Source organism: Brassica napus, chromosome C3 (assembly GCF_020379485.1).
Source record: "Brassica napus cultivar Da-Ae chromosome C3, Da-Ae, whole genome shotgun sequence".
In the NCBI taxonomy this organism is placed as follows: Eukaryota; Viridiplantae; Streptophyta; class Magnoliopsida; order Brassicales; family Brassicaceae; genus Brassica; species Brassica napus.
The window spans coordinates 42,627,083-42,653,922 of record NC_063446.1 but is presented as its reverse complement, the minus strand read 5'-3'; the positions used below and the strand labels follow the sequence as shown (position 1 = coordinate 42,653,922).

Here is a 26,840-nt window from a genome sequence, read left to right as displayed (position 1 = left end):
ATAGGAAGTTTAAATTCATTTAAGCATATTTCATTAATGTAACTGAAAAGACAAGTAATAAATTAGGCAGTTTTATTCGTTTTAGGATATTTCATAAATGCAACTGAGAAAGACAAAAAAAAAAAAAAATTTAATTAATGAAGTAAGAACATTTTCAAATGGATACTTCTCTTTTAATAATATAGATGGAAAATTTTTGGGTAATACTCAAATGCTGTGAAAGTAACGGAAAAATCTACATTTATTCATAACATAGAGGTTCTTTATATAGGAGATTACACCGTCATAGATAATGGAAAGATTACAAATCATAATTTTTTGGTTATAAGTCATCCACAATCTGGTTCATAACATTCCCCCTTGGATGCCATAACCATTTAGAGCTTGTAATGTGCTTTAATGTTGCTTCATTAAAACCTTACCAGGAAAATCCAATTGGGACAAAACCATGGTGAAGGAAAAAGAGTACAACACACATTACTCCCCCTGATTTGGACATTACTAAAGGTCTCTTGGACCTCTCCAATTTTCTGCAATCCGTGGGTGATGAAAATCTTGGGCAGAATATGCTTCGTCCTCGAACATGATAGTTGGTTCTTCTTTACCATCGGCCATGCCACAATCTGATCGAACATATTGAGTCATCGACCTCAAATACACACACACGAAATCTTGGATGATATTGCTGTGATATGTGTGTACCACCATGTGTAAAACATAACCTGTCTGAAAACAAATCAACAAAACCAAATAACCCCTCTTTGGGCTGGTTAGTATAAAATAAACCAAAATCAAAGGCTTCTTCATCGTCCTTCTTATGGATCAATCATATCAGTGTCTAAAACAAGACTTTTGCATCGTCCATCTCATGACTAAATGGACTTCTTTATCGTCCACCTTTGGACTGAATGGATCAGTGTCCAAAACAAGTGATCTCACGCCCATGTACTAGATAATGGGTGAGACTAGTCCATATTAAATCTCTTGAATACCCTTTTTTGTATATACTATTTGATGCACAAGGATTTTATTGTTAATGTACTCAAGCTGTAATCCCAAACAAAACTTTGTTTTCCAAGATCTTTCATCTCAAACTCTTTCTTGAGATATTCAACTGTTTGGGAAATTGTATCCAGAGGTTCCTAGGATATTCAGATCATATACTTTGATGATTATAAATATTGTTCTTGAGAACTTGCTGTTCTTTCAGCTCAATACCCTCTAGTACTTTCATTATCCAGTGGACCATATAAATATGCAGTCACTACATCAACTTGCTGCAAGTCTAATTTTCTCTCTTATATAGTCAGACTTATGAGAAATCTAAAAGTAGTTGCATCCACCACATGGGAGTATGTCTCCTCATAATCTATTACTGGTTTTTGTGAGAATCTTTGCGCAACATCAGCTTTATATCTCACGATTTCTATTCCTCACAAGACCCATTTATATCCACTGGTTTTAACATCATATGGCTTCTTCATCATATGGCCAATACGTCTTTCTTCCTTAAACTATGTAACCCCACTTTTCCATTCAATCCAATATGTTCTACGAGTGCGCACTCTTATATTGACGTGGGTTCATGATCCTCGCTTATATTCATAAATTCAAGTATTACCTTGTATGCAAATAAATCATCTTATGTCGACATTCCTTATTGGTTCCATTATGTTCCAGACATGATATAATCGATTGAGATTCATTATTATCAGGACCTTTAATACTTTGCAGCTTGGCGTCCCAAGCTACATTGTCTGGTACTTGTACCTTAGAGACGGCCGGCCTTATCTCCATGTTTGGGATGGTTTCCTTAGTAACCTCGGATTTGGATTTTGATTATCATTCTCTGCACCTTTCTTTTGTTTCCGAGGATTCTTATCTTTTGGAACCTATTTGGTCCACCACGTTTCATACGTTGTATAGACTCTGTAGCAACTTGACTGTGTCTCTTCTTGTACATCAAATTCGTTGGTGCTTACAAGATGGTTTATATATGACTTAGTCATTCTTTTTCGGGTCAGCAAATGTGTCTGGCATTTGATTAGCTAGCTTTGTAAATGTATAATCTTTGGACGTCTATTTCACATTCTTTATTCCGAGGATCTTGCCAAGACATTGATGGTTGATTCCATTCTATTTCTTTTACCATTCTTTTACCAGCTTTATTATTTTTTTCTCATCCTGGTCTTAAAACAATCTGTATACCTGGCCTCAAATATAATCACTCATAGTTGGCTCAAAGTACTTTATTATTGTGGGAGAATCATATCCACCATATATCCCCATCCTCCTTTTGAGGTCCCATCTTAGTTCTCTGTGGTGGAGCAATTAGTACATAGACAGCACATCCAAATGTCTTATGATGGGGTATGTCTGGCTCTTGACCCGTTAATAATTGTGATAGGGGATATCTATGCTCACTAAATGGCCTGATGCGTATTAACTTAGGTGCATGTAAATTTTGTGTGGCTCAAGCTGTGAATAGGAGTTTTGACCTCATAAGTTATGGTATATCAATCAGCTATTTGCGTTTTAAAAGATTTCGGTCAAACCGTTCTTGGTATGGACATGTATCATAGAATTGTCCACACTTACCCCCATGGACATACCATAATCATTTAAACGCTTGGGACATGTATTCACCAGTATTATCTAGACATATAGTTTTTATTTATGAAAAAGGGGCTCGTAGCCGTTTTACTTGTGATTGCCTAATGAGTTTCCATTGTGTACGTTCCATTGTGTACATGCTACACACGTGAGATTCTTTGGGATAACTCTTCTTATCTTTTAATGTGCGCCTTTTGAATATCAATTTTCGCATCATGTTTGGACTAGGATGGTCAATCCGGTCGTGCCATAAAGTGTATATTTTCGCAGGCTTTTAGCCTCTATCATACTGATCTATGCATAGTCTAGGTCAGTAGAGAATGCAGGTATAGTCTTTAGGACTTATTATGGCTTTGGGCGATTTTATACATATATCTGAAGGAACTCTTTGTTACCTTCGCCCATTGTTTCAATATGGAAACCATTCATTCCTATATCTTTAAAACTCAATAGGTTGCTCTTGATCTTAGAGCTGGGTGAATATAAAGCATCGCTGATTTCTAGATGCATACCCTTAGGCAATAATATATTAGCTTAGCCATAGTCTTCTTTCAGACTGGCGATACCTGCTTTAGTACTTATATTGGCGTTTTTCAGTGTACTCATATAGAAAAATCATTCATTCATTTAATCTAAGCAGACAATGTAATAGAAATAAATTCAAGGAGATAAAAATCAGAGAAAGCATACCAGCAAAGCAATCACACAAGTTTGATGTCGAAATCAGATTATCAACTTGATTCTTTTAGGCAATCATAAGTCTCATATTCCATAAGAACATCTTGATCATGTTCAAAATTATTTTCACCATCTTTATAGACCAAGTGGGTTTCAGGATTCTTCCCTTTCAGACTCTCTTTGATAGAGGTCACAAAAATGTTTGGGAGTCCTTCATATCTTAGTCCAATGGTTCTCATTCCACATCTATGGCACACTGATCTTGTCGAGCTTTGTGGTTTAAAGGATATACCACGGCCACTGCCTTGACCATGGCTCAAATTGAGTTGATACCCACGGCCTCTGCCATAGTGATTCCCACGGCCAAATGTGGTATAGTGGCCATGGCCACGTGCTTTCCACCCTCGACGGCCATGGCCGTGTGGTCTATCATTATCATTCTGGACGTAGTTACCTTCTTTTTTTTTCTGCGCCCTTATTGGTATCAGGTAATGGGGTTAATCTAGGAGGTCTCAATTCACTGTTTATCATCAGTAATCCATTATTTTACCTACCTAGCAATAGACTCATCCACAGACTTATAGTCCTGGATTCTGGGATTCCTCCAATCAAATAAGGTCTTTGGTAATAACACCGTTCTTTGGTGATCATATCTCGATTTTTTGACTTTGTCCAAAGGTCTAGAGGATTCTCTATAGTCAGATACTGATCTTTGAGACTCTTAATAAGATGATGGCTAATAATTAATATTCCCTGTATTAATCTTTCTCATTTGGCATTATCGCATTTTGTGATTCATTCACCAAGTCCTTTGACTTTAGGATAAACTCAGTATCCAGTGCCCATTTCAAATCATTATCTCCTGAGATATTTAGGATAGCAAAATCCAAGTTGATTTTCGACATCTCAAATCATATATCAATCAATTTTAGATCTCATAAAATATTTAACATACGGCCATAAACAAGACATGCTATCAAGTCAATACATTTCTAATAAGCAAACAAGCCACACGGCCAAAGGTGATATAATGCAATAAGGCCACACAGCCAAAGTGATATATGATGCATAATAAGTCACAGAGATTTATCAAGCAAGGGTATCGACCAAACAAACAATTTCTACATGTTTTCATGCAGCCATATGGTTATAATGCAAACCTAGAATACTGATTCTATATGAACAGGAGTGGAATTATGGAACCTCAACTTAAAACAATCAGATCATGCAAAGGTGATAATAATCAGATCATGCGCATAACATAAACATGTTGGTCAGGATGATATATGATGCAAACTGGCCACACGGCCAAGTAGATATGATACACTCATTCTTAGCAATCGGATTCTATATGTGCAAGGGTAATACTAAAACATTCAATCAAGGTTTAGCAATTAATCAATCAGTTTCAGGTATGAGATTTACCTAGACTAACAATCAGATTCAATTAGGTTTTATCAAGACTAGCAATTGGATCAATAATCAAAAATAATCAAACGGATTCAAGCATTACACAATTTAGGGTTTCGATCCAAAAATAGGGTTTCAATCATGAAAAACCAAAACAATCAGTTTCAAGGCTGATTCTATCAATTTTATTAATCAGTTTCAAGGCTGATATTTATCAGTTTCAAGGCTGATATTAGCAAGATGGAATCAAGCAATCTGATTTTAGGAATACGCAAATTAGGGTTTAGGGTTTCAATTCAAAATTAGGGTTTTATCAATTAATCATCTTCTAGCAAATAATCTTAAACCTCAGAACAGTTGATTATATCAGGAAACTATCAACCTAGTATAATATGAAACCTCAAAACATTCAATTCGGATTATGCAATACACGGATTCTATTTTAGGGTTTATCAATTCGAATTAGGGTTTGTATTATAACATATTCTAACATGCAATATTAAACCTCAAATCATTCAATCAGGTTATAAAAACTATCAATCCTAACTCACACGGATTTAAACCTTAAAGAAACATTCAATCAATCAAATAAAACAATCCATGCACACGTAATTTAGGGTTTACAGATTTTAGGGTTTCACTTTGAACATTAGTTCATTCGATTCTGGGTTCTTAGAGTTTAGGTATACCTTTAACCTTTGATGGGTTGAATGGACCACCAAGAGAATGAGGTTACGTGGACTGGTACAAACTGGAACCTTACGCGGACTGGTCCAAACTGTTTCCTTGCAGTCCGCGAGCTGAGATCGGGTACAAGTTGAGATCGAAAGTGATTAGGGTTTATCGATAGAGAGAGAGAGATCGATGGAGATTCAGATAGAGATCGAAAACTTAGCTTAGGTTGAGATGATCGGGATCGTTGGTACGCGAGCTGGTACTTGCAGTCAAAGAACTCGTAGATCTGGAACAGTTTGATCACGGACTGGAACAGGCTGATCGTACAATCTGGAATAATTGAGGCGTACTGAAACTTGCAGAGATCAGTCCACAGATCGATCTTGTTGAGATCAGTGGTCGAATACAGATCAGGGTCATGATCAAAGAGAGGTGATCGATAGAGATTAGGGTTTTAGCAATGAAGAGAGATTTAGGGTTTATGGTCGATATTTTAGCTTAGGGTTTTAGAGATCAATCGTGTTGTGAAAGTAATGGAAAAGTCTATCTTTATTCATAACATAGAGGTTCCTTATATAGGAGATTACACCGTCATAGATAAATGAAAATATTACAAATCATAATCTCTTGGTTATGAGCCATCCACAATCTGGTTAATAACATCAAATTGTTTTTTTTTATATTTTTGTCTGTATAAGTAGGTGTTTTCCTGCATCATGTAAAGAAATAAAAGTTTAATATTTAGAAATAAAATTTTGTTAATTTAGTGATTTAATTATTTTATTACCATATTTAATTTTAAATTTTATTTTAATTATATGTAAAAATTAAGATAAATTAAGTATTTTTATATAACTTTATATTTAATAATATATATGTATATTTTAAAATTATAATCTTTGAAATATTTTTAATTTATTTTTGGTTAAAATATATTAAATCAAATTCGATAAAATTAAGAAAAAATTTTGTTAGTTATATTACTATCAAAACGTAAAACAAATAATATTTCTAAAATTTGTAAATATTAAAAAGTAACTAATTGTATTAAGATTAGTAAATTACAATTTAAAAAATGCATAAAATTAGGAAGAATTGTTTTATTAATAAAAATTATATAATAATTAATAATATTTTGAAAATTTTAAAATTTTAAAATTTATTATATTTCTATTTCTATATTTACTTTTATATTATTTATCGTATATTAATGATGATTTATAATTTATTACCATATTCTAAAAATTATCAAAAATATAAATTAACATTAAATTTAAATGTTTATGTCACAATTACTTTTACGTCATTTCATTATTGTTAGTTTGTCATGTCATCATCTTTTCAAAATCAATGTATTGAGATCACTTGGCAAATCGTCTCTCATAAAAAGTATAGGGAATATCTCGTTTGTACATATAGTACAAGAAAATTTATGTATAAGAAATTTTATGTGTAGAATAACATTCTTAAGAATTTGTAAATAAATATTAGATTAGATCATTAAATATAATTATAATTCTTTCAATTAAAATTTAATGAAAAATACAAAATATAAGTATAATTTACTCAAAAGAGACACATAAATATATTGGTTCGATCTTGAAAATAAAGTATAACTAGGATAGAATCCGCGCTTTGAAAGAGCGTGATTATTTTTTGTTGACAAATTTATTAATATATCACTAATATGTTTAGGTATGGTGTAGGTTTTGATTCGTTTCCAGATTGTATTTTTTTTGGTTTTTTGTTTGGTTCTCGTTTAGTTGTAACTTCTACTATCAAAAAAATATATGAATTATGAGTTTGGGTTTAGTTTAAGTTTAGTTAACAACAGTGTTTTTTTAGAATATCAGTATAATCAAATATAAAATATTAGAAATATTAAGTAACTTTATATAAAATCTAGATTTTAATAGTTTAATCCAGTTCAATAATTTTAAAATACAATCTGACTACAGTTCGTGGTTGAATCCCAGCATCGGGTCAATCCGATTTTTGAAACATTGTCTTTTGATGATTGAGAAGCCTTTTGTCTCTTTTGGATTTTTGGTTCTTCAGAAAACTCAGTTCTGGCCTCTCAAAGCACACAATGCTCTTCTTGCTTTAAAATGGTAACAAGAAAAAAGAATCAATCTTTTCAATTACCAAACCAAACTTGATAGTTACTCTATATACCATATACTCTAAACGCTGTCTGAATCTTGATATATGCAACATCTTTCTTTGATTTCCAGGGAAACATGATAAGCAGTGAGACGAACAACTTCAGCAACGACTTGAGCAGCTGCAACAGTTGCAATAGCCACAAAGTAAATATGTCTGCTCTTTTCATCCTCGATCTTCTTTAATTTGGTCTCTGGCACCACAAAAAGTATTGTTAGGAATCAGCTACACCAGAATTGGTAACATCCAACGTCCTGGACTTACCAAACCATTTCTTAACCTTATGGGGCTTATAATGAAATGTATAACAAAAACCCATTGTCAGTTTTGAATTCATCAAAGGCGTGATAATCACAACACACTATACTTGTTCTAAAAAATATATGTGATGAAGATAGTCTAATAACCATACTTGTTCTTCTCTTACCCATTTTTAGTTTTCCTTTTTCAAATTACCTGCAAAGAAAAAACCAAAGAAGAAATTCATTCATGACCCAACCTTATATTGTTATATTGCTTGAATGTCCATTTAAAAAAAACAGATAAAACAGAGCAGTAATTAGAATGTATAGACTCACAGATTATGAACAAAGTTCGGGTCTTTCTCGAGGAGAGAGCAGCCAATGTTTTTTTTGTGTAAGGACGTTCTAAATACGTCAAGCGGTGATTCGAAAACGTTCTAGGAGCAGACCCACTAAGCCTCTATCTATTAGTTCCATACAGCACATAGGGAGCTACACTTCCAAGAAGATCTAACGAAGAAAACCATTAAAAAGTTGCATAAGCCAAAAAGCAGAGCATGTAACAAACATTTTTCATCGTTCACTTGATCTTCTGTAAAGAAATTGAAAGCTTAACATTCTGTGACAAAAATAAGATCTAAAGATTTAATCTTCAGCAATACCCACCAAGCTTAGAAGAATTTATTGTCCCAATTGCCGAATCATATCCTTGACTCATATGACAATTGAAGATGCGCAGTCTTCACACTTTCCTGCAACAATACACAATAAGAAAACAAAAAGAATACGCCTACGGCCACAAAATCCCCAAAATCAAGAGGAGTTAAGAAAACAAAAAGATCTTCAGCAAGAATTAAGATATCTTCTTCTCTTTCGATACACAACCCATAAACTGAAATTAGGGTTTCCTGATTTCAAAATTCATACAAATAATCAAAGAGGAAATCAAAAGATTATTAATGTTACTATTTATTTTAGGGTTATTATTAGGTTGATAAAAAAAACTTTATTGTAAGATTATATATGAAGCGTGGTTTAATATTTAGTCCCTAAATGTTCACTGAAAAACACGTCACGATAAAATTTAAATAGGACTCTAAATTAATAGATTAGATTTTTTTTTTTTTTCAACGTCTGATTAATTATATTATTACAACGCTGAGAAATGTTACATAAACGATTCTACAGCCGATAATTCAACCACCATATGAAAATACACGTCTGACTGCGTCACTCCGAGCCGCCCTATGAGATCCATGTTCGATGATACGCCATGCACCATGCCGAAGATCTCTTGTAACCATTTTTCTCCATTATGAAGACTATTTTTCTCCATGATCTGCATAATTTAGGTTAATTGGTTGTGATAATAATATTTAGGTTAATTGGTTTATGACTAACTATTTTTGGCTGAACAAATAGATATGTAATTGTGAATTTAGACCAAAAAAATTTAAACCAATTAATCGGTTATATAGTTATGTTTATTATACAACCGCATTTTCCAATTCCATGCAGTTCAGGGTTTTGTGCAGTCCAACACTTTATTCAACAGAATTGGAGGTCTCATCATGTTCACCACCTATCTAACGATTACTCGGCTAGGCATGGACGTTTTACAAGAGGCGGTAAACTAAGTATATATCTTCTTCTTTTTTTGAGCAACGAGTATATATCTTCTAAAAAACGTAAACAGTCTAGTTGTTGAAATTTTAATTATTTGCAATAAATTTGAATAATCTGACTCGTGTTATAAAAATAATGGAAAAGTCTATCTTTATTCATAATAAAAATAATGGAAAAGTCTATTTTTATTCATAACATAGAAGTTCTTTATATATGAGATTACACCGTCATAGATGAATGAAAAGATTACAAATCATAATCTCTTGGTTATGAGTCATCCACAATCTGGTTCATAACACTCCCTTTTGGATGCCATAACCATTTAGAGCTTGTAATGCGCTTTAATGTTGCCTCATTAAAACCTTACCAGAAAAACCCAATTGGGACAAAACCATGGTGAAGGAAAAAGAGTACAACACACATTACTCCCCATGATTTGGACACTACTGACCTCTCCAATTTTCTGCAATCCGTGGGTGATGAAGATCTTGGGCAGAATATACTTCGTCCTCGAACATGATAGTTGGTTCTTCTTTACCATCGGCCATGCCACAATCTGATCGAACATATTGAGTCATCGACCTCAAATACACACACACGAAATCTTGGATGATGTTGCTGTGATATGTGTGTACCACCATGTGTAAAACATAACCTGTCTGAAAACAAATCAACAAAACCAAATAACCCCTCTTTGGGCTGGTTAGTATAAAATAAACCAAAATCAAAGGCTTCTTCATCGTCCTTCTTATGGACCAATCATATCAGTGTCTAAAACAAGACTTTTGCATCGTCCATCTCAGGACTAAATGGACTTCTTTATCGTCCACCTTTGGACTGAATGGGTCCAAAAAAAGTGATCTCACGCCCATGTACTGAGACTGGTCCATATTAAATCTCTTGAGTACCCTTTTTGAATATTCTATTTGATGCACAAGGATTTCATTGTTAGTGTACTCAAGCTGTAATCCCAAACAAAACTTTGTTTTCCAAGATCTTTCATCTCAAATTCTTTCTTGAGATATTCAACTGTTTGGAAAATTGTATCCAGAGGTTCCTAGGATATTCAGATCATATACTTTGATGATTATCAATATTGTTCTCGAGAACTTGTTGTTCTTTCAGCTCAATACCCTATAGTACTTTCATTATCCAGTGGACCATATAAATATGCAGTCACTACATCAACTTGCTGCAAGTCTAATTTTCTCTCTTATATAGCCAGACTTATGAGAAATCTAAAAGTAGTTGCATCCACCACATGGGAGTATGTCTCCTCATAATCTATTACTGGTCTTTGAGAGAATCCTTATGCAACATCAGCTTTATATCTCACGATTTCTATTCCTCACAAGACTCATTTATATCCACTGGTTTTAACATCATATGGCGTCTTAATCATATGGCCAAATACGCATTTTTTCCTTAAACTATTTAGCCCCACGTTTTCATTCAATCCAATCTGTTCTACGAGTGTGCACTCTTATATTGATGTGGTTTCATGATCCTCGCTTATATTCATAAATTCAAGTGCTACCTTGTATGCAAATAAATCATCTTATGTCGACATTCCTTATTGGTTCCATTATGTTCCAGACATGATATAATCGATTGAGATTCATTATTATCAGGACCTGTAATACATTGCAGCTTGGCGTCCCAAGCTACATTGTTTGGTACCTGTACCTTAGAGCCGACCGGCCTTATCTCCATGTCTGGGATGGTATCCTTAGTAACCTCGGATTTGGATTTGGATTTTGATTATCATTCTCTGCACCTTTCTTTTGTTTCCGATGATTCTTATCATTTGGAACCTATTTGGTCTACCACGTTTCATACGTTGTCTAGACTCTGTAGCAACTTGACTGTGTCTCTTCTTGGACATCAAATTCGTTGGTGCTTTACAAGCTGGTTTATATATGACTTAGTCATTCTTTTTTCGGGTCAGCAAATGTGTTTGGCATTTGATTAGCTAGTTTTGTAAATGTATAATCTTTGGACGTCTATTTCACATTCTTTAGTCCGAGGATCTTGCCAAGACATTGATGGTTGATTTCATTCTATTTCTTTTACCATTTTTTTACCAGCTTTATTATTTTTCTCCTCCTGGTCTTAAAATAATCTGTGTACCTGGCCTCAAATATAGTCACCCATAGTTGGCTCAAAGTACTTTATTATTGTGGGAGAATCATATCCAACATATATCCCCATCCTCCTTTTGAGGTCACATCTTAGTTCTCTGTGGTGGAGCAACTAGTACATAGACAGCACATCCAAATGTCTTATGATGGGGTATGTCTGGCTCTTGACCCGTTAATAATTCTGATAGGGGATATCTATGCTCACTAAATGGCCTGATGCGTATTAACTTAGGTGCATGTAAATTTCGTGTGGCCCAAGCTGTGAATGAGAGTTTTGACCTCATAAGTTATGGTCTATCAATCAGCTATTTGCGTTTTAAAATATTTCGGCCAAGCCGTTCTTGGTATGGACATATATCACAGAATTGTCCACACTTACCCCCATGGACATACCATAATCATTTAAACGTTTGAGACATGTATTCACCAGTATTATCTAGACATAGTCTTTATTTATGAAAAAGGGGCTCGTAGCCGTTTTACTGGTGATGGCCTAATGAGTTTTCTTGTGTACATGCTACACACGTGAGATTCTTTGGGATAAATCTTCTTATCTTTTAATGTGTGCCTTTTGAATATCAATTTTTGGATCATGTTTGGACCAGGATGGCCAATCTGGTCGTGCCATAAAGCGTATATTTTTGCAGGCTTTTAGCCTCTATCATACTGATCTATGCACAGTCTAGGTCAGTAGAGAATGCATAGTCTAGGTCAGTAGAGAATGCATGTATAGTCTTTAGGACTTATTATGGCCTTGGGCGATTTTATACATATATCTGAAGGAACTCTTTGTTTCTTTCGCCCATTGTTTCAATATGGAAACCACTCATTCTTATATCTTTAAAACTCAATAGGCTGCTCTTGCTCTTAGAGCTGAGTGAATATAAGGCATCACTGATTTATAGATGCATACCCTTAGGCAATAATATATTAGCCTAGCCATAGTCTTCTTTCAGACTGGTGATACCTTCTTTAGTACTTATATTGGTGTTTTTCAGTGTACTCATATAAAAAAATCATTCATTCATTTAATCTAAGCAGACAATGTAATAGAAATAAATTCAAGGAGATAAAAATCAGAGGAAGCATACAAGCAAAGCAATCACACAAGTTTGATGTCGAAATCAGATTATCAACTTGATTCTTTTAGACAATCATAAGTCTCATATTCCATAAGATCATCTTGATCATGTTCGAAATTATTTTCACCATCTTTATAGACCAAGTGGGTTTCAGGATTCTTCCCTTTCAGACTCTCTTTGATAGAGGTCACAAAAATGTTTGGGAGTCCTTCATATCTTAGCCCAATGGTTCCCCATTCCACATCTATGGCACACTGATTTGGTTGAGCTTTGTGGTTTAAAGGATATATCACGGCCACTGCCTTGACCATGGCTCAAATTGGGTTGATACCCACGACATCTGCCATAGTGATTCCCACGGCCAAATGTGTTATAGTGGCCATGGCCACGTCCTTTCCACCCTCCACGGCCATGACCGTGTGGTCTATCATTCTGGACGTGGTTACCTTTTTTTTTCTGCGGCCTTATTGGTATCATGTAATGGGGTTAATCCAGGAGATCTCAATTCACTGTTTCTCATCAATAATCCATTATTTTGCCCAGCTAGCAATAGACTCATCCACGGACTTATAGTCCTGGATTCTGGGATTCTTCCAATCAAATAGGGCCTTTGGTAATAAAACCATTCTTTGGTGATCATATCTCGATTTTTAACTCTGTCCAAAGGTCTAGAGGATTCTCTATAGTCAGATATTGATCTTTGAGACTCTTAATAAGATGATGGCTAATAATTAATATTGCCATGTATCAATCTTTCACATTGGCATTATTGCCTTATATGATACATTCACCAAGTCTTTTTGACTTTAGGATAATCTTTGTATCCAATGCCCACCGTAAATAATTATCTCCAGAAAGATTTAGGGCAGCAAAATCCAGGTTGATTTTTGACATCTCAAATCATATATCACTCAATATTTATGTATAATTTTCATGCGGCCTTACTCTTAAAAACAATCAATTCGGATTTCAATCTTGTGGGGACAATGAGACTATCAATCTTAAAGGCATTTAATCAATCAGTCAATTTCTAGCAAGTCTCAGCAATGCTATTTCTATGTGCTCATAATATTATGGTTTATCAAGACTAGGAAAAACAGATTCAATTAATCATGCAATTAGGGTTTAACAATCAATGGATTTTAGCAAGAATAGTAAAAAGATTTATTAATCACTAAATCAGTTTCAAAGCTGATTTTAGCAATACTAGAATATAGATTTCAAGCATGCATCTCAATGAATCGGTTTCAAGGCTGATTTTAGCAATACTAGAATATAGATTTCAAACATGAATTTCAATGAATCAGTTTCAAGGCTGATTTTAGAAATACTAGAATATAGATTTCAAGCATGAATTTCAATGAATCAGTTTCAAGGCTGATTGGTATTTAGCATAAACCATGTGTAAATAATTTATCTAGTATCCGAATTTATCAAACCTCAAAAACATATAATCAGATCAATCAATTTAATCGAACTTAGCATACAATCTTAAACCTCAAGACATTAGATTGTATCATGAATCTATCAACCTAGCATACGGATTATCAATTCTCAAAGACATCCAAATCATATCAATATAACCTATGATACGGATTATTTAGGGTTTTTATTTAAAACATATCAGATTACAAAACTATCAATCCTAGCAGATGATATTAAACCTCAAGAATCATGCAATCAGATCATTCGGATTTTAAACAAGTAAACCTCAATCAATCTATCAACCTATCGGATTATATAAGCATAGCAACCTATCGGATTCAATCAATGTTTTAAAAGGCTGGTCGGTTTAAACAATTTTAAATCAGAAGAACAATTAACCAAGCAGGATGAGAAAATAAATCTATCAATTTAACGGTCAAACAATTCTAGCAACATAGCATCAGATTCAATCAGATTTAAAACCTCAACGATCAAAACCGAAAACAATTTTGATTTCAAAATATTCGATTAGGGTTTTAATATGTGATTTGATAATTATAGTATAATTAATTCTAATACTTATATTATTTAGGGTTTATAGATATAGGGTTAGGGTTTATCGTATTTTAACTTGTAAAAACCGATTTGGGGTTTTAATCATGTAGGAACATGATTTAGGGTTTGGGGTATCGAACTTTTAGAGCTTCGATTTACTCAATTAGGATTTTTGATCTATTACCCTATGATTTTGATTCATAAAGATTAGGCTTTTAGGGTTTCATTCTTTATCAATCAATCCATGTTCGATTATGGGTTCTTAGGTTTTGAATTACCTTCTAACCTTAGATGATTGTTGAATCGGACCACCAAAGGATTTGAGCCGCGAGCTGGACACGAACGGGACGCGAGCTGTCTGATGCTGTCGCGAACGAGGAAGAGGTCGCGTGCTAGAGCTGCTCTCGGGTCACGAACGTATGAGCTAGGATCAGGAACGCGTTGGGCTGAAGTTGATCGGGGACGCGAGTTGGAACAGATGCGGGAATAAGAGACGCGATTAGGGTTTAGGGTTCGTTAGGGTTTTTCAATTTGGGTATTGGCTTAGGGTTTTAGAGATCAATCGTGCTGATAACGTGTTATAAAAGTAATGGAAAAGTCTATCTTTATTCATAACATAGAAGTTCCTTATATAGGAGATTACACCGTCATAGATAAATGGAAAGATTACAAATCATAATCTATTGGTTATGAGTCATCCACAATCTGGTTCATAACAACTCGTATTTAATGGATAGTATTTGCTTCTCCATCAAATATGACATTGTCTAACCAAATCAAATATGACATTGTCTAACTAAGTGGTGGTAGCCTAGTGGCAATCTCTTGGGGTTTGGTGTGTACCCACATCAGTCCTGGATTCGATTCTCCCTGGGAACTAAATTATCACTACTTGACCAGTCTGGGCTTGGGCTTGGGCTTTGGCCCAAGTGGTTTACATGGTGCACCATAACCAGGGCCGGCTCAAGGTATTATTGGGCCCTTGGGAAAAAAATTATTTTAGTTTTTATTTTATATGTATATATGGACAACTTAAAATTTTTGGGCATCTATCCTTAGTTATTTTTAAAATTTTGGCCCCTCTTTAATATTATTTTTATTAAAAAATGTTTGGGCCCCGGGGCCCACGCCCCCTTGCCCCATGCCCTAAGCTGGCCCTAGCCATAACAGATGATTGGTCCACCTCCTGGCATTAGTCGGAAGGTATTCCAATCCCGGGTCAGGCAGTGTGGTACGCTTTCGGGCTTGTCCACTCTGTAGCACTAAGTGTGTTCCTCACGGGGCCGACCGGATCAGTTGATAGTGTTTATAAAAAAAAATGACATTGTCCAAACAAAAACATCCAATTCAGCGTGGAAAGTCAAGAAGATTTATATCACTCTTGCAAGCTGGTAAGACTTTTTTTGGTGCAAATGTTAAATTTTATACCAAATTTTCATTTTTGAAAAGAGATAAGAAGAAGAAACACCAAAAACATTAGCAGATAATACAAACAATTTACAACACGAGCAAACTAGCAAACCATTAAAAAAATAGCTTGGCCGACAACTAGCATTGCCAAATGAGAAAGATGCATTTGATAAACCATGAGATCACGGTCTGGTAGAATGTGGTTTGACCAAAAACGCTACTCCATATGATTCACACCATTCACCGTTCAGATTTGTGAATAATGACCGACGAGCAGCCAAACCTCACAACTACCACCAGTAGATTAGGCAAGAACCCGAGCTAAAGGCTCCTAGATCACACCATCAGCTCATTTGCCCCATCCGGGTAGTTACAGCTAGTTCAAGGGGCTGCACTTATTTTACTCGAATACAAAATTAAGTGCGAGCCATGGCAATAAAGCGGGATACTAAAAGAGCCACATCATGGTGAAGCTCTTCCAACCCTACAAATAGACCAAAGATTAGCCCACCAATGCCCCAAGAGACCCGACAATGAAAATGGGATGAATATATAAAACACGGGTCTCCTACGAGGAACTGACACACCGAAAACTCCTTGGAGAGACGAGTTCCTCGCCCCGCTTTAGCATCAAGAACCGGTGCTAACTTCAGAAGGCCTCGCCGGAGATGAATCAACGAAGGAGTTACGTGAAGCAACCCAAAAATCCGGATCGTAAAAGTGCACCCGTACACAGCAGCGCACAACAACACCAGAGCAGTGAAGACCGAGAAGTCATAGATGAAGCGCCTGTCGGAAAGACTAAGGCAAGTCATAGGGCAGCGAGCTTGAAATCTGAGCACCACCGGCGTACACGAAGACCGACTCAGCCTAAGCTACCACACAACAACCTAGGAATGATGCACGTGCCTCCAGAAATTGATCTTCGAAGGCCAACAAGACCGACGACAAAAAGAAACACCCACCACTCGACACCGAGAGAATGAGAAATCACCTCCACACCGAACCACTCCACACACAAACCAAAGACACATGGACACCAGATATGGAAGGATGAATCACTAGAATCTGGCCACACGCTCTCTAAGCCGACATAGGATCAGATCGAGAAGCTGGAAAACTGTGACCCAATCCTCGCCGAACCCCTAAACGCCGACTTCCAAAAGATTCTTCTCACAGGTATAACCCTCGTCACGACTCCAAATCTTCACTACAACCACCACTGGAGCCAAGTTCTACGGTATATCTAAAACTCGGATTCGCAAGCTTCAGAGCCGCCAACATGTCTATTGAATTAGGTTTGACTCGGTCGAACCATATTGAACCGTGACTCAAATAATTATCCGGTTCAACTTTCGATTTTTAAAAAACTTGAAATCAGGAGCATGTTGTTTAACCCACAAAATCCACCATAATAGATGATGATAGTGTGCTGTGGGATAAAAAATTAAATAAAAAAGGTTTACTAATTGTTTTTGGTAAAATATATATATATATATATATATATATATATATGTATTGGCTGTTCTATAAAACATCTAGTTAATCATTTTGGTAATAGGTTATATATGTAAATAAAGATACATAAGATCATCTTGGGTTTGGTAGGTCTCTTTAGTAGTAACCACGACTACATCTATAAATTTGAGTTGATTACACTAAGGGACATTTTTTTACTTTCTATTACACCTAGAGACACTTCTTACATGTGATACACTTTATTGTAGGCCAGCAGCAAATTTTGGACAATTTTGCCCTTAATAGAAACAACACTTGTGGACACTCAGGTAATACGTGGATGGGTGATTTGTGGACGGGTGATGCGTGGTTGAGTGATTTGTGGACGGGTGATGTGTGAATGAGTGATGAGTAATATGTGAACATGCGATGTTAATGTGTTTATAGTAGATAACGTGGACAAACTCTCTGTTTTGATTCTATAGAATTATACAACACTACGTGGACATTGACTCATGTTACTAAAATTATACCACAAAACAAGGACACGGACTCTGTTATCAAAACCCTCACCAAAAGATTTTTTTGTCCACATCTAACTTCTTTGTCTTGATACGACAAGTTCTGGACTGATACAAAGCCAATATATATGTTTTTGATATAATTGGTTGTCACTGCCAAGAACTTCTAAAGGATACCATTGATTTGCATAAAAACTCCTCTATTTTTTATTTCTCTCTTCCGTATGGACTTTCTTAGATTCATTACAAAAGATAATATTGAAGTTCTTGTTTTACTAAACCTCCCACTAACCAACTATTTGAACAGCTTTCTCCTCAGATTTAGTACAACCACCAACGAGAGTGAAGCAGTGGGTTCGTCGTCTCCAACACGAACATTTGGCTTCTTACGCCCAATTGATAAATTATCTGTAGTTAAACTTCAATCAAAATGAGAAAGAGATGATATTGTAAGTATGAACGGAGAGAAAAATCGAAGAAGCGTTTACCTTGTTTGTGAGCATTTAATTTTCTGTTATTTCAAATTCTAATTTCTCGACATTAAAAGTTTATAGCAGGACATGTCTACGACTTTGTATCAACCTTTTCTAATAGCACATATCAGATTTATTCCGTTGTAAAAGAGTTCTATTCAAAGCGATCCTAAGCATTCTGTTAAAAAGTCTCTACCACGACAAATGCTTGTTTAGATGATCAGGACTGTGCTTGAGAATTTTAGACCTTGAAGTCCAATTATTTATTTGGCCTCTCAAAACCATGAGAATTTAAAATGTTATGGGGATGAATCAAACTGCACATCTTGTCTATTTCTAATAAGTACATAACCAACATATCTACTTAATTATTTCTGTTCAAAATTGGTCCCTAATAGTAATATAATTTTTCAAGACCCCAAACCTATACTTGATTGTCTCGTAAATAAATTCTAAGATATGTCGTGCCAATATTTTTCTGGACTGATAAATGAGTATGTTTAAATGAGAAATGTTTGTTTTATGTTTGTTGCATGACGTGTACAAATTGGATATGGCAGATATTGTGGAGTAGCCTGACGATGGTTAGAAACCTTGGAACAATTGTAAAAAGGAATGAACCCAAACTAAATTATGCACGAGCGCCAAGCCGAGGTTATATGGACTCGGGCTTAGGTTTGGTTTTGAGTGCGGGTTCGGGTTATGGACATCGGTCCAATAACCTGTCTTTTTGCTTTCAGTGTTGTTTTTAATATCTGATCTATACTGAATTCAATTTTGTCAAAGCATTAAGGTGTCATAATCAATTCACCAATTGATGACTACTTATTGTAACTCAGTTCTTATTAATGCTCAATCTAGTTGAAAAATAAGATTCCATAATATTTTGGACTATAAATTAGTCTATTCTCTCATCCTAAAAAAATGAGCAAGAAATAACAATCTTTCATATTTGTTTCTTTTTTCTTTTTCTTTTTCTTTTTACTTTTACTTTTGTTTTCTTAAGAGTACAACACAAAAAAAAAGATTAATCAGCTTATATTCTGAGGGAGGTGGAATAATCGATGTGTGATTGTATCTTAGGATCTTCGCCTTCTGAAACCTTACCTTGCATGTGTACATGGGGGTGAAACCCTAACAATTATGAAAGAAATACATGATGGCAAGTTCGGGTTCCACTATGGAGGACGAACTCTCGTCCTTCACATTGAAAAGCAAAGATATTTTTGGTCCTACTATAGCTAAGGATTTCGAGACATACTCTCTTAAGTGTGACAAATGCCAAAGCCACACACCAATAATCAGACTGCCAACGGAGATTTTATTATTCATATATTCCCCTTATCCTTTCATGAGATGATCGATAGATATTTTAGGCCTTATGATATCTTCAGAACCGAGGCAACACATATACTTTCTCTTCATTTTCGACTATTTCACCAACTGGATCGAGGCCAAAGCCTACCACATAACAGAAAACCTCAAGGTGCGTAACTTCATATATCATAGCATCATTTGCCACCATGGAATCCCCTAAGATATAGTCACTGATAACAAACTTCGGTTCATTTCCAAAAAATTCATATCATTATGTTAACTCTAGAAAATTAAACCAACCACCACAACCTCGTATTATCCGGAAGGGAATGGAAAGGCCGTGGCAGCAAACAAGAAGATCTTAAGCAACGTTAAGAGACGCCTCAAATCCAAAAAAAGAAATGTGGTCGCCATAACTGCCAGGAGTTTTTATAGCGACACCCCCATAAAGCAACATAAGAAGCCTAAGTTTCTCTAGCCTACGAGATATAAGTTGTTGCACCCACTGAAACGGCTATACCAAGCTTAAGGCGGAGTATATGCACTCTGAATCCTAATCTAAACAAAAAAATGCTCCGGCATTAGATTGACGTTGACATACGTCGAGATCAAGCTTTGATCCAGATTCAAAACTATTAACAAAAGCCGCGCACTACTACAATTCCAAAGACGACGATTTGTAGTAGGCGACCTAGTATTGAAAAAAAGTAGGTGGCGAAAACACGGAAAGAGGTGTTGAAAAACTAGAGATCAATTTGGAAGTTCCCTATCGATCCACCAAAGTAGTTCTTCCCGACATATACGAACTCTTTGATGATAAACTGAATGTACCAATCACGAGGTGTTGGAGTTATTTCAACCTCAGAATCTGTCACGACTGAGTATGATCTCAACAATCGAACTACGTATAGGCTTGATCCTTTAACAGGGTACGTAGGCAGCTTCCGAAGATCACATCCACCCCTTTCTTTCTTTTCAAAAGTCCAACTCTCGTAATATTACAATCGTGTTCCCGAGCTCAGTATTTCGCTCAAAAACACTGTGAGGCCAGGAAGAACCATTTATTAAAAAAATGCCCCAAGTTTGATACTTCGGTCGTAAGACTGCAAGGTCAGAACGTACCACACAAAACTTTTCGTGTTCTCACAAGCAAAAAAAAAGTCTTGGGATATACAACTGTATCTTTGAACACTCTGTATCTCACTTGATTACCTACGTGGACAGAAAGAACTACAATGAATTCACTCCTCATTCGTTCAAATCCCTATTAAATGGGTTCACCTCAATAATACCTTCCAGCTCTAGATTTTGCCCAACAACGTTGCGGAAACATTCAGCGCTATAACGGGTTCGCCTAACTCTACCATCAGAGTAACACGCCCTTAAATCCAGTAATTCACCCGATAAAAACACCAAGGTTATGAGGAATTACAAATGAATTCCTAAGAGAATCTCAAAAGAGCATCACACGAGATTTTCTAAACCTGCAGCTGGTACAAATCTCAAACAACCCCAAAAGTAGTATTCCACAAACAAACAACCAGATCCTAAAATAAATAAAACCTTAAGGTACTGATTAGAAAAGTAAAATTCCTCCTTAGGCAACAAAACAACAGCAAAAAAAAAAGAAAGGGACATTCAACCTTCCCTAACTCAACCACCGGAGTCAACAACCTGATCATCCACCAGGTCCGTGTCCATTGCCATGGAGTCTTACGATATCAACAGTAGAGCAAGCTTACTCTGAGACAAATCCGAAACTTGGACGCCCTTTCAAGCACTTCACATTCTTTTTCCTTGTCTCTCAACTCGGCCATTTCCATTTCAACATCAATCTCCCGCTATGGAGTACCTCCAAGATGCCAAGATTCTTTGCCACTTCCTGAAGCTCTATATCGGTGGTGGCCTCCCTGCCTTTAGCCACCAATTTGTCTTTTATCGCGTTCAGGATCTCCCGATACCGAATTGAGATCTCACGTTTGGCGGCCCAAATCAAATGCCTCATCTGGAACTTGTGAGCCACCACCAAACTCTGATTATATTCCTCGACGCACTTCACCCTAACCAATACTGCATCACTCTCGAACATGAGAGTGGAGCACCAATTAGCAGTGACCAGAAGTTCGCTGGCAAGGTTGGCCTCTATGTGCACAAAGTGACTTCACGATCAGTGAGCTCCTTCACAAGGTGACTTTCGCAGTCCTTGACTCCCGATTCAAGCCTTGTTTGCTTCAAAAAGAATTATTTTCTCTCCATTCATCCCTTGTGGGGATCTCCGTAAGGATTCTGCAATTTAGCCATGGAGATAAATAGAAAGTACATTCGAACCTGGGGTTCCTTTTTATAGAGCAAAAGCTTATCACATCATTAGTGCTCAAAGGATACCCAATTTTCGAGATAACACCAACATACCCATGACGTGACTAACCAAGTTCTGAGTCATTTGAGGAAAAGCTACCTTTAACTTAAGGATGACCTCGAGCAAAAGAGTCTGGATGGGAAAAACTAGGCCGCACTTCCCAAAGAACACAGTGTATGTGTAAAGATATCCAGGTTTTACCTGCTCCAAAGACTCAACTTCCATCGAGGCCAGTAAATATATCTCATTAGGGACGTCAACGAAAGGCCCCATGTCTCGTCGTTTTCGGCATAAAAATTAGAGAAGTAGAAAGAGCGTAAATAAAAAATATGCAATTTACAGAGACAAAACGAAGAGAAAGGAGGTGAAATTTATCTTTGATAGCAGGTTCATCGTATAAATAAGAGGTGGAAAAAACCTAGACGTCGCAGTAGTTTTGGGATAAGTGGGAACTCGGACCATCCGAAAACTTTGAAAAAGTAAAAGCGAATATTCGATGATTAAGGATTGGTTGTTTAATCATTTTAACTGCTCCCAAAAGAAACAATCTTCGTTGCTCTGGGTCCTGTCAAATTTGAACTGACTATCGTAATGATATATGGCGCCAAAGATTGGAGGCACGTCTAAACGTCTGAACCAACGGATTAAAACAATATCAACGATGGAGGAGTACCTCGCCGAGAGCACCGCTGATTTTGGACCAGTAGATCGAGAATAATGATTATCGATTTAACGTACAAAACACAAGCGCATCTCGTCAAGCTTCCGCCCATTAAAGATGACCATGTGTCACTTAATGGGTTGTGGTAAACTGTTGGAGAAGGATTTATCACAGAAATATGGCCTAGTAAAGGCCAAATCGAAATGAGATAAATTGGTAGTGAAGTCATGATCCATCAGCATAGTTCAGCTATTGGTAGTGGAGAGGAGGTATTCGTCTACAAAGTGATGATGTTACTTATTTTTTTGCTAGACAACTTAGAACGCTATTAAGCTCTGAGGTTAGTGTTATCCCATCTTTAGATCGCATTTTGGTTTCAGGTGAGCACATGCTGGACTTTGAAGGAGTTTCTGAGCGGGCTCTTCCTACCTCTTAAGAGAGATGGTTTTATGTTCAGGCATTCTGATGATATTAGCCTGTTATTTGCTTTTATTTTATCATTACAATTTTCTTTGTATCACTCCTTTTGTATCCATCTCGGCTCGATCTCATTTGGATTATCATTACTTCTAGCCATGTTGCTATCAAATTAAACATTTAAAGTCTTGATTTGTTTTTTTTTTCATGTTTTAATAATCTTTTCTTTACAATCGGTTTTATATTCTTATAATTTATCATTCTCATTTCCATGTAGGTATAAGAATCAGTAAAGGTACTAAAGAACAACAATTACTAACTAGTCGAGTAAAGGTAGAAGTTTTATAAATAATATTCTAACATGTTAATGAGTAAAATAATAGAGTTGGTTGCATGTATTTACTGAAATACATGTAAGGTTTAAACCTCAATTTTATTTTTTTTAATGGTTTTACATTTCTAACCAAAAGATATCTATATACGGTAAAAATTCTATAAATTAATAATGTTGGGACTATGGTATTTTATTAATTTATAGAGTTATTTATTTTTCCTTTTTAGATTTATTTCTATTTTTATTTATAAAATAAGAAAATATTTGATTTTACCATATATACATTAATTAAATTTTAGAAATTCGACTTTCAATTTTTTAATTATATTATTTGGTATATATTTTTATGTTTCATAGAATTTAAATATGGTTTTGATATAATTTTACTAAATATTATCAAAATATACTGAAATGTTAAGAAAAAATAGAGGTATTTTCATTGTGAATATAAAACAAACAATATAATGTTAAGTTTGTACTTATAAATGTATATAAATATATAGTTTATAAATTTATGATTTTAATAGGACCATATATTTACATAAAAATTTCTAAAAATTTATTATATTTTTATTTAATCGATCTGTGTCATATTTTGAAGCGGTCCAATTCGAGATCGAGAAAATTTATTAATTTATCAAATTTATTTATAGAGTTTCAACTGTAGATCATAAATGTTGCAAGTATATGTGCAAAAGCTAATTGTGTACGTTGGTCCCAGTCTCACTGCATAAAAAACTATAGACGAGATCAAATACATTCTTATAGACAGTTACATACTTGCATAATCGAATTTATATAAGTTTCTTTTTTTTTCTTTTTCATGCCCAAAGGGTTTCAAATTTGAATAAGTTTCACATAATATCATTTCTAAATTTTATGATTTGAGTCCGAACAGTTACGTGTAACTAGGTGTATTCATCCACCATGTGCAAAAATAAAAGTTTTAAAATTAAAATTTTATTTAAAAATATTTTTTTGCTATTTTTTAGATTTTATTATTTGATTACAATATTTAATTTAAAATTTAATTTAATTATTAAGATAAAATAAATATTTTTATCTAAATTTTTATTTAATAATATATATGTATAGATTTAAAATTATAGTCTTGGAAAAATCTTTCATCTAATTTTTGGTATATTAAATCAAATTCTATAAAATTACGAGAAAATTGTGTTAGGTATATAACTATAAAAACGTAAAACAAATACTAATATTTCTAAAATTTGTAGATATTAAAAAGAAACTATCGGTATTAGGCTTAGAAAATTACAAATATTGAAAAAACTGCATAAATTTTTGAAGAATTGTTTTAGTAATAAAAAAATTGTATAATTCTAAAAATAGAACTAAATAATATTTTGAAAACTGTAAAATACTATTATATTTATATTTATACTATTATATTATTTATTGTTATATTAGTGATGATATATGAATGATTGCCATATTCTTAAAAAATTACCAAAAATATAAATCAACATTAAATGTAAATATTCATTTCACAATTAGCTTCAAACCATTTTATTATTGTTAATATGTCATGTTATCAATTTTGTTTTAAAATCATTACGGTGATGACACATCGCAAATCATTTCTCAAATATTGTTTATGAAAATTGTTATATTAGTGATGATTTATGAATGATTACCCTATTCTAAAAATTATCAAAAATATAAATTAACATTAATATAAATGTTCATTTCACAATTAGCTTCAACACATGTCATTGTTAGTATGTCATATCGTCGTTCTTCTTTCAAAATCATTACGGTGATGACACATGGTAAATCACTTCTCAGATAATGTCGGAATAGTTTAACAATGAGTCCTAGTTTTATATCATCAGGAATTTAACTAAGAAATCGCAGGATCGTACTAGTGTTTCATTATAGAAATGTAGGTCCATATATTAGATAATTTAGCTGGATTTAATTTAAACATAAAAAAGAACAACGTGAGATGTCTATGTAATCAGAAACAATGGGGGTCTTTTTAGTCGCATTCTGGCATTAGCTGAGTCGTGGTTTTCCATCCTTTCCTGTTAGGTTGATGTTGAAACAATGTATGGATTTAATTAATGCATGTTAACTGTTTTACTGTTTATATACTGTTTCAAAGTCTTGAAATAATAAAGGAAAATTCATAAAATAATGGGACTAGCCTATAGTTTCACTATCATTTGAATTTTCAACAAGTTTAAACTTTAAACTTGATTTGCAGATGCCAGCTCATGCTCTTTAATATGCACATTTAGGCATGAGACTTTTATCCGAGATCCGGATTCGATCCGAGATCCGATCCGGATCCGATCCGAAAATCCGGATATCCAGAGAGGCCGAATCCGGATCCGAAGAGGCCGAATCCGGATCCGGATAGTAAAATGTTAGATCCGTCAAAGCCGAATCCAGATCCGGATATCTTGATTTTTTAGTCCGGATATCCGAATCCGTAAATTTTATTAATAATTCTTTAAAAAATAGTAATATCTATATATAAAAACTATTTTTATTTAATAAATTTTCATTTTTATAATACTATCATAAATTTTATGTAAATATTGTAATATTATACATAGAAATAATTAAAAACATTATATACCTTTTTATTTTTAAATTATTGTTAATATTTTATGTACATTAATATTATTTTTTATTTATTTTAATGATCCAAATCCGGATCCGGATATCCGCCGGATATTATATTTTTTAGAACGATATCCGACATCCGGATATCCGTGAACCCCGGATCCGGATTAGGATAATAAAATTACGAATCTGTCGGATAAGAATCTGAATCCAGATATCTTAAAATTGCTCGGATATCTGATACGTTCCAGGCCTATGCACACTGCACATATATTATAGGTCAAATTTCAAGACTCATATGTAAATGTTTTAAAATGTATAAAACAGACTATACGTTTCGACGACCCTACATAATCTAGCGTAGCACTCATAAGTCATAACCAGTAATTTCCCGTCAACACTATTTTGGTATGTGTGTGTTTTGTAGGACAAAAAGATGAATCCTTTATTATATTCGCGGAAAAAAAATAGGGGTTTTTGCGAATACTATTTAAAACTTAAAATCAAACACAAAATTAATTTTTTATTATATTTGTGGAACTTTGACTTACAATTTTTATCCCCAAAGTTCTGATTATTCACGAAAATGTCTTTACTTTTTTAATTTATATTTTTGAAAATGCATATTTTACTCTATTACTCTCATCTTCCTCAAGTATTCACAATATTGTCATTACCATCAATACAC

General features: G+C 34.5%; 2 long non-coding RNA genes across 2 annotated transcripts; one reads left to right on the top strand and one right to left on the bottom strand.

The window, feature by feature from the left end:
- The first annotated feature begins 6,200 nt into the window (after positions 1–6,200).
- On the top strand, positions 6,201–7,950 carry LOC125583980. Its single transcript, XR_007320992.1, has 2 exons — positions 6,201–7,487; positions 7,611–7,950. It is a non-coding gene; the product is annotated as an uncharacterized LOC125583980 (long non-coding RNA).
- Positions 7,447–8,769, bottom strand: LOC106356146. Its single transcript, XR_001271989.3, has 4 exons — positions 8,448–8,769; positions 8,118–8,291; positions 7,967–7,995; positions 7,447–7,732 (listed from the first exon to the last, which is right to left on the bottom strand). It is a non-coding gene; the product is annotated as an uncharacterized LOC106356146 (long non-coding RNA).
- Between the last annotated feature and the right edge of the window lie 18,071 nt (positions 8,770–26,840).